The following is a 16,930-nucleotide window of genomic DNA, read 5'->3' as shown; positions in this document are numbered from 1 at the left end:
CACTTATGTCAATGGCCTTGCACTCTCCTTTTGGGTTCTCTTCTGTATTACTTGGGAGAGTACTAGGAGGGATTTCAGTGATCCTTTTACTCAGTTGGCCCACTTGTGCTTCCAAATTATTTTCGAAAATTAATTTTGAAAAGAAGTTAGTGATTTTTGAAAATAGTTTTTGAAAAATGTTAGTAATTTTCGAAAATTAAGATTTAAAAATTAAAAATTAATAAATTAGAAAGAAATTTTGAAAAAAAGGAGAAGATATTTTCGAAAATGAGAGAGAGAGTTAGTTAGGTGGTTTTGAAAAAGTTAAGAAACAAACAAAAAGTTAGTTAGTTAGTTGAAACAAATTTTGAAAAGGTTAGAAGTTAGGAAGTTAGAAAAGATATTTTGAAAAGATATTTTTGAAAAAGATAAGATGAGAAGATATTTTTAAAAAGATATGATAGAAATTAGTTTTTGAAAAAGATTTGATTTTTGAAATCACAATTAATGACTTGATTCACAAGAAATCACAAGATATGATTCTAGAACTTAAAGTTTGAATCTTTCTTAACAAGCAAGTAACAAACTTCAAATTTTTGAATCAAAACATTAATTGATTATGTAAGAATTCAAGAATGCATAAGAAAAACATGAAAAGACACAAAACAAAAATTCATCAAGATCAAACAAGAAGACTTACCAAGAACAACTTGAAGATCATGAAGAACACCATGAATGCATGATATTTTCGAAAAAATGCAAGATGCATATGCAAGTGACACCAAACTTATGATATGACTCAAGACTCATACAAGAAACAGAAAATATTTTTGGATTTTTTTATGATTTTCTAATTTTTTTTGGATTTTTTTTTTCGAAAATTATATGAAAAAGAAAAATAAGGATTCCAAAATTTTTAATATGAATTCCATGAATCTTGCATTCTTAGTCTAAAGCTTCAGTCCAGGAATTAGACATGGCTCACTAGCCAGCCAAGCTTTCAATGAAAGCTCCAGTCCAAAACACTAGACATGGCCAATGGCCAGCCAAGCTTCAGCATTTAACATCAGAGTATATTGATCTTGATAACAAATTGCTGCTCATCATTTATCAAGTATGTAACTTACCTCTGATGGTTTGGAAGCCTCAGTCCAAAAGAATTTAGACATGGCTTTACAGCCAGCCAGGCTTCACATGCTTCATGAAACACTAGAATTCATTCTTAAAAATTCTAAAGAAAACTTTTGAAAACATTTTTTTTTTCAAAAACAAAAGAAGAGTTTTTGAAAAATTTTTGAAAACTTTTTGAAAAGAAAACGAAAAGAAAGTTACCCAATCTGAGCAACAAGATAAACCGTCAGTTGTCCAAACTCAAACAATCCCCGGCAACGGCGCCAAAAACTTGGTGCTGTTGCCGGATCAGACTTGGCACTGATGTTACCGGACCAAAAGCATGCCGAAAACTCAAACAATCCCCGGCAACGGCGCCAAAAACTTGGTGCACGAAATTGTGATCTCCAGGCTCGAACAAATCCTGGTAATGGCTCCAAAGCTTGGTGCTCTGATCTTAATTCATAGTTGTCACAACTTCGACAACTTCGATACACGAGATGATCCTAAGATCCTAAGATGATCCAAAGATGCCTAATACAATAGTAAGAGGTCCTATTTATAATAAACTAGCTACTAGGGTTTACATGAGTAAGTATTTGATGTATAAATCCACTTCCGGGGCCCACTTGGTGTGTGTTTGGGCTGAGCTTAAGTGTTGCACGTGCAGAGGCCATTTGTGGAGTTGAACGCCAGTTTTTGTGCCAGTTTGGGCGTTCAACTCTGATTTTGGATCCTTTTCTGACGTTGGACGCTAGATTTGGGTAGAAAACTAGCGTTGAACGCCAGTTTACGTCATCTATTCTTGGCCAAAGTATGGACTATTATATATTGCTGGAAAGCCCTGGATGTCTACTTTCCAACGCAATTAGAAGCGCGCCATTTTGAGTTCTGTAGCTCCAGAAAATCCACTTTGAGTGCAGGGAGGTCAGAATCCAACAGCATCAGCAGTCCTTTTTCAACCTCTAAATCTGATTTCTGCTCAAGTCCCTCAATTTCAGCCAGAAAATACCTGAAATCACAGAAAAACACACAAACTCATAGTAAAGTCCAGAAATGTGAATTTAACACAAAATCTATTAAACACATCCCTAAAAGTAACTAGATCCTACTGAAAACATACTAAAAATAATGTCAAAAAGCGTATAAATTATCCTCTCATCAGTCACCTAGCATCAGGAAAACTATGGATCGAGGCCCGGACGTTAGCTTTCCAATGCAACTGGAACCGCGCCGTTTGGATCTCTGTAGCTAAAGTTATAGCCGTTTGAGTGTGAAGAGGTCAGGCTAGATAGCTTAGCAGTTTCTCCAACTTCTTGTATTCCTTCCACTTTTGCATGCTTCCTTTCCATCCTCTGAGCCATTCCTGCCCTGTAATCTCTGAAATCACTTAACACATATATCAAGGCATCTAATGGTAATAAGAGATGATTAAACATAGGGAACTTAAGACCAAAGAAGCATGTTTTCAATTAAAGCACATAATTAGGAAGGCAAATGTAAAACCATGCAGATAGTATGAATAAGTGGGTAAAGATTGATAAAAACCACTCAATTGAGCATAAGATAAACCATGAAATAGTGGTTTATCACACACATAAACCAATGGCTAGGTAGAGGCGGCCAACTAGATCACTGATGTAAGACCAAGCGTCGGTTTAGAGTTTCTGAATAAGAATTGCTTCATCAATAGTATAGTCCCAAACCAACAATTGACCCTAATCAAGGTTTAAATGGTTGTTACAATACATACCGGAATAACCGGGAGTGTTAATCCCGAGTCGTTCTCCCTTGGAATTGCAATCAAGTGCTTCATTATTGGCTGTGAGGAAGTCGGGGATTTCGGTTGAAATAAACAAGAAATGTAAATAGAAAAAAAATTAAAGAAGCAAACAATAACTAAATATTAAAAGCAAGTAAACTAAGGCAATTAAAGAAATCAAAATGCTAAAAGACCTCTTGGCAAGGGATAAGAGATAAGGTTTTCTATCCTAGTTATTGACCACAAACATGGCAATTATGAAGAGTTAATCCTACTTAGTCAACCCTAACATTGAGAATAAGTCAAATAGGCATAATTGATCTCAATCCAGAAATCCTAGCCAACTCGCTAATTAGCCTAGTGAAAGATTAGCGTTAGTGGAAACCAAATCAACTAACAACCCTAGATTACCAACCAATATTGGACATCAATGACTCAAGGTCACCTAAGTTCTTAATCCCAAGCCAAGAGTGTGAAAAACTACACTAAAACTAAAACTGGTATTTTATCAAATACTTGGCATACATAAAAGGAAAAATATGGTAAATTGCATGAATAATAAAATCTATGACTACCAATTGCAAGAAAACAATAATAATAATTCAAACAAGCATAAAAGGAACATAAAATATTCAATTGCATTAAAAGAAATCAAAATTAACAAGAATTTATAAATATAAAAGTAACAAACTAGAGAAATAAACAAATAAAAATAAGAGAATTAAGATACTAAAACAACAAATTGTAATTGTAACTAATTCAAAGCAAGTTCAAAACCTAAATCTATGGAGATAAATAAACCTAAACCCTAAATTCTAGAGAGAAGAGAGAGTTTTTCTCTCTAGAAACCTAGCCAAAAACATCCAAAAACCTATCCTAATTGCTCTCCTCTTCATCCTCCTTAAGTTTGGCTTGAAATACTTCAGAAATGAGTTGGATTGGGCCCAAGAAAGCCTTGAAATCACGACCACGTGTTTACTTAGGTGAACTCACATGCTGGCAGTCATGCATATGCATGAGGCATGCGTAGATATGAATTCATGATTTTCCAAAACATGCGTACGCATGCCTCATGCGTACGCACAACTTGACATTCATGCACGCGTACGCATGAGGCGCGTGTACGCATGACCCTGAAATGCTCTAAACTCCATTTCTTCATGAATTTTTCACTTTTGCATGCTTTTTCTTTTCTTCTTCAATCCATCCTTGGAGTGATTAAAGTGAATGGGATTAAAGTGAGTTAAATTTAGCAAATTAAGGGCCTAAAAAGTATGTTTTTAATCTTGAGCACAATTTAAGAGGAATTCACAAAATCATGCTATTTCAGTGAGTAAATGTAGGATAAGTTGATAAAATATACTCATTTCAGTACAAAATAAACCATCAAATTGTGGTTTATCAATCATTCTAAAGGGACTCAAGAAAAGACTAGATGAAGCCAAAGGCCTCTTGGCTGATGCGCTCGACTTCATACTCTGGTCATACCGAACGTCGCCGCAAACCTCAACGAGAGAAACCCCCTTTAGGCTAACATACAGTTTAGAAGCCATCATCCCTGTTAAGGTCGGGGAACACAGCCCGCGAAGGACCGTAGGAGGACGTGATGAAGACACAGAATGGGACCTCATGGACGAAGTCAAAAGCATAGCTCATCTATGGAAAGTAGCTATAAAATAAAGAATAAGCCTAAGGTATAACCGAGACGTGGTAATACAAGACTTCAAGCAAGGGGATCTGGTTTTGTGATGTAATGACATCAGCCCTCCCACCCCGGGAGAAGGAAAGCTAACTCCCAATTGGGAAGGACCCTACCGAGTCAAGTTCGTAGTCGGAAAAGGAGCTTACATACCAGATTGGGTTAACGGCACCAAGCTATCGAAATCATGGAACGTCGCAAACATATGGCACTACTACCTGTAGGTGAACTCCATTGAGTTGACAACTTAGAAAATTTAAGGTTCATTTACAATTTTTGTATTTCCTTTCCTTTATTTTACCTTTTTTATTCTTTTTAAGTCATGTTCAAAACATTTTTTGGGCACTTTAACCTACGCAAAAAACAATAGGAAGTTTTAACAAGGCCTGACCATTAATGAAGAGGTTATTTTCATTCGAGTACTCTTCTAAGTTCAAACACTCCCCTAAGTTTTTTCACATTTTTACCTACGGAAACGATACGAGCAAAACGGCAACATCAGGGCCCGAAACGGATATACAAATAAACATACAAACCGGCCCACCACAAGAACCAGAATTCGTGTATAACAAAACAACCTAGGAAAGGCCAACAAAGTAGTAAAAAGTTGCTGAACAAATGGCTTACAAACTTAAGAAATTGTCAAGCCAAAACAAAAAGTAATGTATAAACGCCGAACAAACGACTTACAAACTTAAGGAAAATTTTCCATAATACCAACTACTTTAAGTCAACAATCTCCCTATCACGAATAGTCCGAAAGGCCCCCAATGCGGACACATCAACCTCGGTCGCCAGCACCTTGACTTGAGTTTTCAAGGCCTCATCAGTCGCCGAGATATTGTCCTTAGCATCAGCAAGTAGACCTTCCTTATCCCTCTTCAGTTGAGCAACCTCGGACCTCAAGGGATCCACCTTGGCAAGCATAGAAGCGGCCCCCGACTCAACCTCAGTGGCCCGTTTCTGCTCCTGAGCCAGCTGAGAAAGAAGCGAGGTCTCCAACTCGGAGAGACTGATGAGTCCATAATTCACGATATATTTTAGCTTGAATTGAGTGGATTTCATCACATAAACTCACAGTTATTCACCAAAATAGCATACTTTTGTGTTTGATCCCTAAATTGAACCTAAATGTGAAAACATGCATTTTTGTGCTTAAATTGAGTAAATTAATCCCACTTTTATTCCATTCGATGCCGTGATATGTTTGTTGAGTGATTTCAGGTCCTAGAGGCAAGAATGGTTTGGTAGAAGTGGAAGAAAGCATGCAAAAAGGGGGAAAACATGAAGAAAACAAAGGAGAAAAGCATCTTAGCCTGTGTCCACGCACAGCTTCTGTGCGCACGCACAGCTTCTGTGCGCACGCACAGCTTCTGTGCGTACGCACAAGGCAGGGCCAAAATCAGCACCTGTGCCCATGCTCAGGACAAAATGGAAATCAGCACCTGTGCGTACGCACAGGTACCAGCGCGTGCCTCCATTAAAATTGCATGTGGACTCGCATTTTGGGGGCTTTTTGGCCCATTTTTGAAGGCTTTGGAGCATATTTGAAGGGGGAAGCAACTATATATCATACCATACATTACCATACTTCATACAACACATTTTAGGAGTAGTTTTAGAGTAGTTAGCTTAGGTTTTCTCTCTAGTTCATTAGGGTTTTAATTAGGTTTTCAATGTAGAATTTATAGTTCAAGTTTTGCTTTTGGATTTTGCTTTCCCATTGTAAGTATTCCTTAATTTCCTCTTTGATGACATTACTTATTCTACACTTTTACTTTTCATCTCTCTTGTCAATATATACATAGTTTTGTAATTTTGGATTTCTAGTTAGTTAATTTGATGTTTGATGCTTACTTTATGTTTGTCTGAGTTGCCTTTATTGATTTTGATCATTTATGGTTCATAGTTTTTATCATTTTCCCAATTTTTCCATGTTTTATGTTTATACCCTCTATGTGTTTGATAAAATGTCATTCTTAGTTATGTGGTAGATTTCCACCCCTTGGCTTGGTAAATGAGTTTATGGATTACTAGAGCCATAATGTCCAACATTTAGTAGTAATTCTTGGGAAGTTAGTTGATTCTTGTTTCCATTAAAGCTAGCCTTTTATCAACTAGTTTGGTAAGTTGGTTAGAACTTATGGATTAAGGTCAATTATGCTTGCTTGACTTACTCCTCAATGTTAGGGTTTAACTAAGCGAGATTAACTCATGATAATTATCATAGTTGTGGTTATGGTAAGGAAGGGATTCCATAACTCATCCCAAGTCAAGGTTTCTTTTATGTTTTGAATCACCTTTCTATCACTTGATAACATTACTTGTTTATATTACATACATAGTTCTTTTATTCCTTTATTGCTTTATTAATTGTAATTTTGTCTTGTTCTTTTATTTCTTTATTGCTTCTTTATCATTGAAAACCCTTTTGATCTTCACAACCAAAGCTGTATGCACTCATTGGCATTAGCTCATAGGGAGAATGACCCGAGGTTTAATTACTCTCAGTTGATTAGAAATTGTAAACTTTGATGTTTGGGATTTAAATTGCTGGTTCGGACTATACTTACAATGGAAATCTACTTAATTCCAAATTGGTATAATTCTCTCTCATCAGAGACAGGGGATCTCTGAACTAGCATCCTCAGCATTTTTCATAGCCTTTAGCTGAGCGGTCTTGGCAACTTCCAGCTACTCCTTTAGCTTACCAACCTCTTCCTAAGACTGACGAAGCTTACTATCTAAAAGAAGCACCTGGGACAACATCGGTTCCACCTTCTGAACAAGGGCAGCCGAGTGAAGAAGAGCATGATACATAGAATTTGCCTGACCGGAGATGTCACAATTATGAAAGAAGTCCTCAGTGCCCGGCAGTAGGTGCTGATCAATGAAAGCCGGAGCATCGAAATCTAGGTCAATCATGGAAGTAACGGGCCCCTCCTCCTCCAAATTCACCCCGCTACTCTGCTTAACTGGTCTCATCCGCCTCCTACCGAAGTGGGGAACAAGAATCTCCACAACCTCAACCTCATGATCGGCTACCTCCTGAAAAACTATCTGCGAGTTTGGCTGAGTCATAGTTTGAGGAGTCCATGGCGAGGCCCCATCACCTCCACTCCTAGAATTACGGATGAAGGCGGCCTTTAACCTGGCAAGAGTTGTCTATTCGCCAGCCATCTGAACAGAAAAACACAACCAAAGAGAAAATGTCAAAGGTAAATTGTGGAAACACAGGAAAAAGGGACTAAAACCCATCGACATAAGTCCGACATGCCACCGGATCACCCATAACGTCCTAGGGGTTCAATGACCTGTCCCCAAAAATTACCAGCAGAACATCGGTGATATCTTTATTCTCGGGAGATAGCCCCTCATAGGTAATCTTCGTCAAATAAGATGAACCCGCACCAAAGTTTCAGTAGGTGGTGAAATGGCGCTCCCCCTCTAAAGTCGACCAGAAAAGATGGCGTGCCCTGGCGAACGAACATTAAAATATACCTCCTTAAAATCATCGAAGGAATCTTCAAGCAACCCAAAAACCCGGCGATTCGACTAAGCTCAGAACGACACAAAACCCTTCTTGTGCTTTGCCTCTTTAATCGAGATAGTACACAAGAAAAAATACAAGAAAGGTTCCACCCAGGTAGGAAGCTCCAAAAATTCTGAATCCAACTCAAAAGTCCAGACGGTTGCCTAACACTTCGAGTGTAGTTGAGGCAGTGCCACCAAACATCAGTTTAAAAGGGCCTGGACAAAGGCGGAGAAAAGGAGCCACACCCCCAACTTCGTGAACATGGGATCGTAAACCTACATCCATTCGATAACTTGGTGGGAATCAAGGTTGATATAGCAAACCCTTTCATCCTCCCTAGAAAGTGCCAACTCATACTGATGCTCCACATCACCTCCTCTGCATGTGATGAGTGAATATTTTATACGCTTTTTGATATCATTTTCATATAGTTTTTAGCATATTTTGTTTAAGTTTTATTAAGTTTTCATAGGTTTTAGTGAAAAATTCACATTTTTGGATTCTACTTTGAGTTTGTGTGTTTTTATGCAATTTCGGGTATTTCTGGCTGAAATTGAGGAGTTGGAGCAAAAGTCTAATTCAGAGACAGAGAAAGTGCTGCAGATGCTGTCCGGATCTGACCTCCTTGCACTCACCCTGGAGTTCAGATCTGGAGGAGCATTGGTGATCTCTTAAGAAGGGCATCGATCACATACAGCTTGCCATAGAAGAAATCATTCATGGTTGAAGAAGATAGTAAGATCAGATTGATCTAGAAGAACAAAGCATCTTGAAGCCTTAACCATCTTCATATCATTGCATTCACCATCAACTGAGTAACGTTTTATTTATTTTCCATTTATGCGAATTAAACAAACAAACAACTCTTCTATCCACTTTGTAACGACCCAACTTCCAGAACGTCATGATCGTACCGAAAGTAAGGCGTTACCAACATGCTTTCCTTTATTAACTATTTACTATTGAGCCTCTAGTTCGATATCGTGTTTCAGTTTTAGTAAAAAATGCCAGAAAATTTTGTTTTTATTTATCAAATCATATATCAAGCATCACCAAATAATAATAATCATATAAATATTAGTAAATATTATACAAACAAATTCAAGTGTAACTTAGATACAACTCCTATCCCTCTTTATAAAATAAAATCTTAAGTAACAAAGGCGAGGGAATTCTATGAAAGCAACTCAATTCAAAAACTTAACTCATAAATAGGGTCTAACAATCGCCCACAGCTTCAAACTGAGTCTTCGAACCTATATCACTGAAAGGGTGGAAGATTTTGGGGTGAGAACAAACCACACGTTCTCAGTAGGGAATGGGAATGCCGTAAAAGTAATGATTAACATGCAAATAATTAACATACTCAAGGAAACTATATTTTTATCAAACCTATTTGAAAATACTATTCTTGGTTTTACTTTAACTAATTATTTACCTCTTTCAAAAATCTAAGCTCAAAACAAATTCCAAAATATAAAACTGGTCACATTAAGCATTTCTCAACCACACAGTTAATTTTCAATCACAACGTCAATTCTTAATCATCATTATACATTCACCAACTAATAGCACTAATAAGAGATTCAATTCAGCACACAAACAAGTTACAGCAAGGCAAACAACACAATCACAGGGAAGTACAACGAGCAAACCCAATCAAATGCAAATGCACACACAAGGATGATGCATGTCTAGCCCTAGTGCAGGTAATGAGCTCATTTGTCGGTTACATACCTGCTCCCGACGTTACCCGGAGTCCTTTGACCAGGTAAGGCTTCCCTGTTGGCAACACCTATCGCAAGAGTCCTTTGACTTGCATGGCAGCACTAACAACCCACTGCAAGAGTCCTTTGACTTGCAAGGCGGAGCTAGTCTGCCCAACACACTCACTGTAAGAGTCCTTTGACTTATAGGAGCATATGCTAGTTATATATTTTCTCGATACCTCTGTAAGAGTCCTCTGACTTACAGAATAGCATTATAGCTAAGTATCCCAGGGAAGCGCTCTTAGTGGTCGTACCACCATCTATCTGGCTGCCTTCATGCAGCAGATCATTACATAATCATTCTCTTTATCATCATTCATTATCATTCTCATTATTCATCATTACTTTCACATTCTTATGCAGTACCTCTTTCTTTCTCTATTCAATCATATAGTATAAACTTTACATCTTTCACTTTTGTAATATCTTGGCTCAAGCCATTTCTCTTTACCATTCGTTCATAAAAATCTCAATCATCAATTCAGTTCATAATCTCTGCTATGGAAATCTTGAGTCAAGCCAACTTTAAAACTATCTTTCATTCTAGTTCTCTATCAAAGACTCAAGAAAATCATTTATTTTTAAATTCATTAAACACTTTTCAAAACATAACCTTTCATTAGAAGTAATCAAATAAAACTCTTTCTCAAGTTTACTAACTTCCCAAAGACTCAAAAACCATTTCTCTTTATCATTCAAATTCAAATATTATATATTCATTAAACTTCTAAAAAGTAATCCTTTATTGCAAACCCCAAGCATAACTCTCTTCATATTGAATAAATCTCAAAACATAACATCTTTTATAAATATTTCAAACTTGAACATAAACCTTTTCTTGGTAATTCAAATTCAAAATAGTATAATTCTTTTCTTACCCAAATAAAACTCAAATAATATAATTTTTCAAGTTCAAATCTTCTAAAATAACTTCTCAAATAAAATCTCAGATTTTATAAAATTTCGGCAGCACTTTCCCTAAAATCAGACTTAGCCACCCTTACGGGTTCCCTCTTTCTCAACGTCTCATCAACCTTTCTCAACAGGTATCAAATAAAGGTTCTCAATCAATCAGAAAATCCACAATTCGCTATTCTCATATAATCCATCAATCCAACTTCAAACTCATCAATTCATAAATTAAGTTAACCAAAAGACTAATAGTTCCTCATTCCCAAATATCCAAACACATTATCGCCCCCACTTAACCAGAATTTTAGTAACATTGACACCAAAACACAAAAATATGTATTATTCACAAAATCTTGGTTCTCCTATAATCAACTATTATGTTCACCCAAAAAGTCAACTTCATATAGTTTCCAATTATTACAAATTATCTTTATACTTTTAATAATAACTGCATCAGTTTATAATTTAGATTTTAAGGAATTAATTTAACAATCGATTTACAATCTCTTTACAAATCACAACTTCAAACCTAGCTTATCAAAAATTAATTCAACACCCAATGTATTGCTTACAAGAAAAATAAGAATCTCCAGCAAACATTCACCAAGCAATCCTCAATTCGCATATTACTATAATCAGAGCACAAACATAACGTACTCATAGCTAGCCCAGCTAGCCCAACTAATCAGAATTAAGTAAAGTAATCAAACCACTGATCATGGTCATAACAACCTCAAAAGCAGTCACAATTCACAGCCATAGCCAGGATCAATAAATCATGACATAGAAAATTAGTCCAGCCATCACAGAATTATTTATATACTCTTAAAGTTACTATATTATTTTAGAAAATCAGGTTCTCAAGACAGTTTAATCCTTTAAGTTCTAATCCTTCAATAACCACCAGATCAAATTTCAGCCAGTCATGAGTCAATTTCACAGCCATTCCGGTACATCGGATAACTAAAATCAACAGCAAGCACTTGTTTTCAACAATTAGAATATAACCACAACTCAACCAATTTAGCATAATTACATCAAAATCAAAAAATCAATATCAATCACAACAGCAACCAAAATTAATCTTATCAATTAATCACTTACAACAACAAAACCCAGTAACGTTCACAGCAACAGTCCACACTCAATTCATCAATTATCCATACGACATCTTTTCAATAATTAACCCAGCATATATCAATTTAATAAATTACACTAAACTAATCATTATTCACAACCACATTTAATTCCAGTCACAGCTCAAAATATTCACAACAACTAACAAATTTCAAATGCATTTCAGCTCATTCATGTCAATTAAGAAATTCTTAACCATTGTTAACCATTTGCACTTATTCAAATAACTTGGTGGGCATTCTAAATTAAAAATGTTAAATCCCCTACCTCAAAGTCGAAACTCGCAGAAATCATTAAACCCAGCAACTCCATTGGCAGTTCTAACATCCGTTCTGCTCTCTTAGCAGCTACCATGATGATTCTGGGCAGCTCCAGTGATGGTGAAAGGTCTCAGCTTCAGCCAAGCAGCAACAGTAACAATTCAGAGTAAAGCCGGAGCAACATCAACTCTAGCAGTGATAGTGGTGCTCTTCTCAGATTCCAAAAACAGGGGCAGAGCTCAGTGACAGTTATAGGTTCTTTCCCCACCATCGTGTTTCTCCCCACGGTAGACACAACAGTGGCGGCAGCGACTTCCACTGGCGGCGGCTCGGACGGCATCGGCGACAAGAGAGGCTTCAGCGATAATGACCAACTTCAACGGAGCTACTCTGCTGCATTCTCTTTGCTCTGCGAACTCCTATGTCTCCCTCTCTTCGTGCTCGTCGGTAGTGGCGATGAGGGCGACGGTGGCGGCGCAAGGATGGCAGCGACAAGGCTGGTTGTGGGCCTCTCTTGTTCGTGCGTCTCTCTCTCTTCGCGATTCTGTCCCCTCAACGACGACTTGTGGACGGATCGGCGGCGACGCGAGCTTATGGCTCCATGGACGGGACGACGCCGTGAAGCAGCTCGGCAGCGAGCTCCAGGGGGCGGCACTGACGGCGAACAGCCGCTGCTTCCTCTATTCTCTTCTCCGTTTCCTCACTCTCCCTCTCTGATTTCCCATTTTTGGAAGTTGCACTGAAGGGGGTGAAAGGGGATGGGGTGCAGCTGTGGTGAAGGGTGCTAAGGGTTAGGGTTTTTTGTGAATTTGGGAATTAGGGTTTTTGATTTTCAATTTGGGAATTAGGGTTAGAAATTAGAGATTTTATAAAAGAATATGGATAGATATGAATAGATATTTTGATAAAATTGGAGGGTAGGATAATTTTAAAATCAAGTATACTCTCTTAAAAATATTTAGGAAAATTATTTATCAACATATTGCTATGTTCAATCAATTATTTCTAATTTACATTATAAAATGAACAAGTTAATTATATTTTGCAAAGTACAATTTAAATTCAAATATCAATTTTCTAGATTAAATTATACAAATCTCTATTATTTTTCTATCTCTGAAACTTTAATTTCAATTTATAAAATAATTAATTATAATAAAAATTGTACATAAATATTAATTGACTTAAACTTAAAGTATTTATAAATATCAATCTAATCATTTCTAATAAAATAATTTCTAGGAGTTCAAATTAATAACATAATTCATTCAAAATAGAATTTATTTAAATTAAATTATACAATTCTTCTATTTTTTTCAATTATCAAAATTATAATTTCAATTATACCAAATATCTAATAAAGATTATATAAAAATTCTAATTAATTTAAACTTCAATTATCATGAAACTCCATTTAATTACCTTTAGTAAAATAATTTTCTTAAAATAAAATTATCATCAAATAAAATAATCACAAATAACTAATTATTTAATTTTCAAAATCTAGGGTTGTTACACACTTGACTAAGATCTACAAGATAACCATAACTTGCTTCAAATCACAATCCTCGTGGGATCGACCCTGACTCACCTCAGGTATTACTTGGACGGCCCAATGCACTTGTTGGTTCAGTTGTGCGAAGTGTAATTCCGCGCTACCAGCATTCCGCACTCTCATCATGAAGCTTTTGAATGTCCTCCTTCGTGAGTCTGAAAGGCATACCCAGCACATCGGAAGTTACCCGATAATAATTGTTGGGAATGCCTCCGGCTGGGTAAACAGGAACCCCAGCACCCTCTGGTCCCGCCGAACCATACCTTAACCAAAGGGGGCACCACTGTCAGCTTGCTCCCCAGATAAAGAAGCACACAAATTCTACACTAAAATCTACCAAATGTCTAAAAACTTCGGAAAATGGTGGCATCCCCTATTTTTCCTACCACTACCACACAAAAAATACCAAGAGCACGGAAGAAACAAAAGCGATACAATGCGCAAAATGCTAAAACTAATAAAGGCACCAACCTGTTTTCAGAGAAAGCGAAATGGCAAAGAAGCACAAATGTAGAAGAATGCAGCCGCCGACAGCCACCCAGAAATACAGCAGTGAGCTTTTTCAAACAAAGGAATATGTGAATGGTGTTCTGAGAATGACGAAAACAGAAGGAAGTAGTCACAAGTAAGTAAAAATAAAAACCCAACGTTTCAAGTAGGAATGCGGTGGGACGAGGGGCCGAAAGAGAATTTCATAACCTCTCTCCTTCCATTAAGTATCATTATAACACCTCAAAAGATGTAACGAAACCCTACCACCAAAAAATACAACGGACAGATACGGGAACGACCCCACACTCTGCCTATGAACTCCAGAAATTCCGAACAACGAGAAAATAAACTCGCTCATATTAGTGTCGAGACCAAGCTAGCTTGCTCCCACACTCCGGGAAAAACTGTTCTGGGCCTGGCACCCGGGTCCCCAAATGGGCAAACGATGGCCCGACTTCTAAGCCCTTATCCTCTCTACAGCCAAAACCAGCTAAAAAACCAGAAATTTTTAACCAACATTTGAATTTGAATATCTCCCTTATCATAGCCAAAAAGATAAGATAAGATAACTAACAAAAACTATATAAGGGAAGTCAAAGGCCCTCTCAAGTCTCAAGTACATTATTACACACTTATAACCCTAACCCTACATCTTAGATCTATTATGACTTGAGCATCGAAATATCTTTGCAGGTACCAGCCCCCGCCGCTCCAGAAGTCCGATCACGTCATCACCAAGACCGACAAGTTCTCGATCCTCCCCTCAATCTGTACCAGTAAAATTTAGTACAAAGTACCTGCAACTATTTATATACTAAATATGGTTAGGAAAATTTAATTAATTAAAAAATTATACACATATTAATATATAACTATAATTTTTACTTAATGATAAATGCTTGATCTAGTAAATAACATTAGAATAACGCTATGAGTTAAACATTTCCCAGCTACCTCTCTAGGAGAAATTGTTCATTTGCACCATTGCTAACAACTAACAATTTGTTCAGTGATTGAAACTAACCCCACTATATTTACAAAAACATTTATTCCTGAGGTATACGCTTCAAGCTCTCAACCTTTATTAGACTTGATTAAGTATCAATTTTACTTATCAATAATTCAAAGTGGGCATATATAAATCATAAATAATGTAAGCTGATATTTGGTCTTTCTAAGTTAACGTTTCTGCATTTACGTATAGTTTGATCAGAAACAATGCTACAATATCTTATACTATATATATGACGTAATCACTGTACTTTCCAGGCATATTTATTAACAATCAGCAGAAATTTTAAATGCTCCTCATTCGTTCAAGCCTAATCCATATCCATATGTATAGAGCTCCCAAATGAGCGGGTAGGCCAAATTTGAGTCAACTTGGTATCAGCAGTAAATTAAAACTAGAAAAATAGATTGATTCGCATTTTAAATAAATAAAAAAGATGTCAATACAACTTAATTTGTTCGAGCCAACAAATTAATTTCAACAATTTTTAAAAAAAAAGAATTACTATACAATGTTTTAGAATTTTTTTTTATTTGACATCTACACAAATAAAAAAACTAATCATAAATTTATATATTTTCAAAATAAATGATCTAATGCAAAAAATTAGTTAACACAAAAGACTTTATATACCAAGATAGGTGAACCAACCGTGGCTGTTCGACCAAATTTTTTAACTCGCGAGTTATACAAACCGAATAAGATTGATTCGTTTCTAAATGAGTTGTATGTGATTTAATTTTACTAACTTGAGTCATCTATTTTTTTACAAAAAATCTGAACCGAATCGTGAGTCGTGACTAGTTTTTAGGATTTTACATATGTATTGTTGAACTGCTAATTTTGTTTTTTTATCCAGTTTACTCATTTGTTTGGTAATGAAAGAATAGATAAAGTAATATTAAGAGACACAATTTTATTTAAATAAAATAGAATAGAAATAAAAAAAAGAGTAAATTTTTGCAGATATATTTTTTTAAAAAAATTGTCTATAAGCAAATTAATTAAAAAGAATTAGAATAAAGATTTGTTTTTTTGAGAATAATGTTAGATTAAATCTATGAGATGCATATGAGAGAGTTATGGACAACCGATTCTTCAATAAATACATTTATGCCAAATTAATTAGTAAATTAAACACAGGAAGAACATGCATATAATTATCCATGAAAAAAGGACAATCCCATCAAGTATTGATAATCTCATCATTTATTATTGCTATATCTTATTAGTTCATTTATGGCTGGAATATGAATAACCAACAGACATTGACGTTTCTAGCAATAAATTTATAAATATTATCTCTCATAATACCTTTGTTCCTTTGGACCATACTAGCTACACGAAATGGACAAAGTGTTATATTTTGAACTAAACATATATTATCTCTCAATGTACCTAGCTTGGTGTTTTTCCTCTATAACGATGATTTAGTAGCTGAGAATCGGGGGACCATGATGACTATGAAGAAAGTAAATGGATGTTGTTACATAACATGTGATCAACATTAATAGGGTGGGGTTTGGTCACAGCTACCACCCTCTTATGTATTACTCATTGGTTTATATACATATCCTTCCCCGACCTTGACATGAATCTTTATTTGGCATTTCTCAGTTTAAGTTTCTATCGAAAAGATCCATGTGACAGTGACACCGTAGCTAATCGAAAAGGTTAAGGCAATATAGGTAAAACAAACATCTAAGAG

The 16,930-nt window shown here is 36.1% G+C and overlaps 1 long non-coding RNA gene across 1 annotated transcript in view; it reads right to left on the bottom strand.

The window, feature by feature from the left end:
- The window catches only part of LOC110267151, a 23,849-nt gene extending 11,730 nt beyond the window's left edge, over positions 1 to 12,119 (bottom strand). Inside the window, exons 1-2 of the long non-coding RNA XR_002354502.1 lie at positions 11,909 to 12,119; positions 3,237 to 3,244 (exon numbers count right to left, since the gene is read on the bottom strand). This is a non-coding gene — a long non-coding RNA (uncharacterized LOC110267151). The remainder of the gene's footprint in view (positions 1 to 3,236; positions 3,245 to 11,908) is intronic.

The sequence above is a fragment of the Arachis ipaensis genome, chromosome B09, assembly GCF_000816755.2.
Source record: "Arachis ipaensis cultivar K30076 chromosome B09, Araip1.1, whole genome shotgun sequence".
In the NCBI taxonomy this organism is placed as follows: Eukaryota; Viridiplantae; Streptophyta; class Magnoliopsida; order Fabales; family Fabaceae; genus Arachis; species Arachis ipaensis.
This window is presented reverse-complemented; position numbering and strand designations above follow the sequence as displayed.